Below are 4,905 nucleotides of genomic sequence, written 5' to 3' on the forward strand. Positions count from 1 at the left end.
GTCTCTTCTCAAAGGCCGGGAAGCTGGGGGGCAGCAGGACCCCTTAGAGCGGCTAATGTGAGCCTTCTCCGGACATAGATCACCCGGACTTATGACTGGAGCTCCCGGACCTCCGGGCACACACATATGTGAATGAGTGGATGAGCTAATGTCGGTTTGGTTGTGGATACGTTTCGGCCAATGCTATCAGCACAGCTATGATTATCCCCAGAACGTTGAGAACGAGCTCCCGGAACTCCAGACATGCGTATATAAAAGAGTGGAATTAAGGTGTGTGTGTGTGTGTGTGTGTGTGTGTGTGTGTGTGTATACGTGTGGGACAGAAGTAATGTTGGGGACAGAAATTGTTATTAGCCTGCTGGCAGATGACACAACCTTAGTTTTGAAAAATGAACATCAAGTCCCAATAAGTGCTGAAAAAAACCAAAACATTCTCCAAGGCTTCAGGATTGTCATTAAACTTAAAGAAATGCAAACTTCTTGCGCTGCATGACTCGCCACTAAAGGAAATCAGCGATGTTTCTATGAAATCAGAAATAAAATACTTGAGCATTTTCCTATCCAAGGACCAAACGTTAAATCAATCCAGGAACATTGAATCTAAACTGAATCAAAGTAAAGCTTAATTCTAATATATGGCTCCAGAGAGATTTATCAATATTAGGCCGGATATATTTGACTAAAATGGATGTGTTTATCCAGATGTATATACCCAGCGTATTCCAATGCTGCTCCAAATCAACTCGTAAAATCTGTTAACCAAATCAATTTCAACTTTATCTGGAGGAACAGACCACACCATCTAAGAAAAATCACATATGGTGAAAGAAACAAGTGAAGGAGGGCTGAAAGTGATAGAGTCGGACTGCTTGAATGGGACATTGAAGGTGAACTGGTTGAAATCCTGGATCAAACCTCATCGTTCTTTCTGGTATTGTACTCCAAACTACTTATTCAACAAAGTCGGCGGCCTGAGTCTTCTGCTTATCTCTGACTTGGATATCAACAAGATTCCTGTCAAATGTTCAGAGTTCCATAAACAAATATTATTATACTGGAAAATGATATACGTACACAATTTCTCACCACACAGTATAATAGTTTGGAACAATCGATATGTACTGCATGGCAACAAACCTCTGTTTTACAAGGAATGCTTTGAGAAAGGTATATGGTCGATAATTGACTTGATGGATGACACTGGCAGTCCTCTGGACAATGAGCAGTTCTGTACTACACACAGATTCAAGCCTCCCATATTAGAGTTGCTAAAGTTACGAAACGCACTGCCTCGACAATTTGTATTCCTGACCAAAAATATAATGACGCACCGAACCGTACAACCACAGTTACCCCGACTATCACTCCAGGGAATCTCAATTGTGGACAGAAAGCGCGGCAACTCCTTTATTAGGAAATGTTTCACAGGAAACTTATTCCCTGGACGTCAAAAAAAAAAAAAAGGATATTTTAAATAAATTTGATGAGGAATCGATTGCCACGCTGCGAACCATGTATCTGACTCTACCCATACCCCCAAGGCAAAAGAGACCCACTTCAAAATTATGACTGACATCTACCCATCTAAGGAATTATCGAGGGTACGCTTTAATTTTGAAGATAATATTTGTACATTTTGTGAAGACAACATTGAAACCACTGACCATATATTTTTTCTCCTTCTCATTCCATCGTCACCAGTTTCCTTCTCAAAAGATGATATAACATTCTGTTTACTTATAAGCAACATAACAGATGAACTCTGTGTCAATGTTCTTTTAGGCCTGGCCAAGTTCTTCATTCACAAGAACAGAATGCAAAAATGCTCCCCAAATTTTAATGTCTTCATAAACGATTTTGAAATATAAAAAAAAAAAAAAAAAAATCCTTAAAACTTATGGAAAAATCCAAAAACTAAAAAATATAGTTACCCATGTCCGAGGTTCCTTTTTTTTTTGGTAAAAAAAAAAAAAACAAAAAAAAAAAAAACAACTTGATTACATGTTACATTCCCCTTGCAATTTTTTTTTTTTTTTTTCGTTTTAATTTCTTATTTGTCTATCTATTGATTTAATTACTTCCTTTTAATTTCTTTTTTTGTCTCGCACTGTAAATTTCTCACAAACCTGTAACACTATTAACTTCTCATTACATACAGAACAAATGTCCTGATGTCCGTTGCTTCCTCATCCCTGGTTGTTTCATTGACATTCAGTTCTACCTTGCTATGTTTATTTGTACATTTGTATATTTGGGTGTACTATTTATGTTCAATTAAAAACAGTTTGATGTCTGAGATTCCTTGTGAACCGCCAACTTAATTACATGTTATATTCCCCTCACAATTTTTTTTTTTCGTTTTTAATTTTATTTTTCTATCTATTTATTTAATTATATCCTTTTAATTTTCTTTTTTTGTCTAGCATTAAAAATTTCTCGCAAACCGTTAACACTATTAACTTCTGATTACTTACAGCACGAATGCGCTTATGCCCCCCCACCCATCCCGCTTTTTCCGTACGGAGGCAGACACTGAGATCGAAAGCAAATGGGTGTCATTGAAATGCAGTAACAGGGTGATAACAGCCGTGTTCGAAGTGTGTAGGGGCTTATAGGAGAGCAGAAGCACGTCACGCAATTCACCTGAGTTCGGAGGATCGGGAGTACCAGGGCCCATAGCGGAGAAGCGGAAGAGCGGAGTTATGTGTCTCTTCTCAAAGGCGGGGAAGCTGGGGGGCAGCAGGACCCCTTAGACCGGCTAAGGTGAGCCTACTCCGGACAGAGATCACCCGGAGTTATGACTGGAGCTCCCGGACCTCTGGGCACACACATATGTGAATGACTGGATGAGCTAATGTTGGTTTGGTTGTGGATACGTTTCGGCCAATGCTATCAGCACAGCGATGATGAGTTCAGGTGTGTCTGTGTGTGTTTGTGTGTTTGTGTGTGTGTGTGTGTGTGTGTGTGTGTGTGCGTGTGTTTGTGTGTGTGTGAGAGTTTGTTTTTGTGGGTTGGGGGGGGTTCCCGCGGACACGGAGTACCAGGGCCTGGAGCGGATGAGGTGAGGAGCGGAGGAGAGCAGAAGCCCGGACCGTGATTCGCTTGTGTCCAGCGGTTCGGGAGTTCCAGGGCCCGAAACGGAGGAGCGGAGGAGCGGAGGAGCGGAGGAGCGGAGGAGCGGAGGAGCGGAGGACAGCAAAACCCCTTTCTGCAATTCGCCTGAGTCCGGCGGATCGGTAGTACCTGGTTCCGCAGCGGATGAGCGGAGGAGTGGAGGAGATGTTTCTCTTCTCAGAGGCGGCGAGGGGGGGGGGGCAGGACCCCTTACCCTTATCCCCCCCGGACGTTTGAGTGGAGCTCCCGGACCTCCGGGCACGCACATGCGAATGACTGGATCACAGGGAGTGCCAGGGCCTGGAGCGGATGAGCAGAGGAGAGGCGGAGGGCAGAAGCCCGGCCCTGTTCAAGAGTTCCAGGGTCCAAAGCGGGGGAGCGAAGAAGCGGAGGAGGGGAGGAGAGCAGAAGAGCAAAAAACTGGCCCGGAATTCACCGAAGTCCCGCGGATCGGGAGTTCCAGGGCCCGGAGCGGAAGAGCGGAGGAGCGGAGGAGAGGAGGAGCGGAGCAAAGCTAAGCCCGTCTTAACAACAAGGAAATTACAGATGAGGCTATAATTTCTAATGAAAACTTTAAATTCTATAGCCACCTATACACTTCGACATTGTCAAAAAGCGATTGTGACTCCTTTCCATTAAATATTCCTCAATATATCCCAAAAATAAACAACAAACAATATATGTTTGTTTATATATGTTTATATATAAACAACAAAAAATATACAGTTTGATGTCTGAGATTCCTTGTGAATCGCCAACTTAATTACATGTCGTATTCCCCTTGCATTTTTTTTTTTTGGTTTTAATTTCATTTGTCTATCTATTTATCTAATTATTTCCTTTTAATTTCGTTTTTTGTCTAGCACTGTAAATTTCTCACAAACCTGTAACACTATTAACTTCTCATTACATACAGAACAAATGTCCTCATGTCCGTTGCTTCCTCATGCCTGGTTGTTTCATTGACATTCAGTTCTACCTTGCTATGTTTATTTGTACATTTGTATATTTGGGTGTACTATTTATGTTCAATTAAAAACAGTTTGATGTCTGAGATTCCCTGTGAACCGCCAACTTAATTACATGTTATATTCCCCTCACAATTTTTTTTTTTTCGTTTTTAATTTTATTTTTCTATCTATTTATTTAATTATATCCTTTTAATTTTCTTTTTTTGTCTAGCATTAAAAATTTCTCGCAAACCGTTAACACTATTAACTTCTGATTACTTACAGCACGAATGCGCTTATGCCCCCCCACCCCCCACCCCCCCGCTTTTTCCGTACGGAGGCAGACACTGAGATCGAAAGCAAATGGGTGTCATTGAAATGCAGTAACAGGGTGATAACAGCCGTGTTCGAAGTGTGTAGGGGCTTATAGGAGAGCAGAAGCACGTCACGCAATTCACCTGAGTTCGGAGGATCGGGAGTACCAGGGCCCATAGCGGAGAAGCGGAAGAGCGGAGTTATGTGTCTCTTCTCAAAGGCCGGGAAGCTGGGGGGCAGCAGGACCCCTTAGAGCGGCTAATGTGAGCCTTCTCCGGACATAGATCACCCGGACTTATGACTGGAGCTCCCGGACCTCTGGGCACACACATATGTGAATGAGTGGATGAGCTAATGTTGGTTTGGTTGTGGAAACGTTTCGGCCAATGCTATTAGCACAGCTATGATGAGTTCAGGTGTGTCTGTGTGTGTTTGTGTGTTTGTGTGTGTGTGTGTGTGTGTGTGTGTGCGTGTGTTTGTGTGTGTGTGAGAGTTTGTTTTTGTGGGTTGGGGGGGGTTCCCGCGG

This window comes from Fistularia commersonii, unplaced genomic scaffold (assembly GCF_037954325.1).
Source record: "Fistularia commersonii isolate RoL2024-O1a breed Wild unplaced genomic scaffold, RoL_Fcom_v1.0 HiC_scaffold_42, whole genome shotgun sequence".
Taxonomy (NCBI): domain Eukaryota; kingdom Metazoa; phylum Chordata; class Actinopteri; order Syngnathiformes; family Fistulariidae; genus Fistularia; species Fistularia commersonii.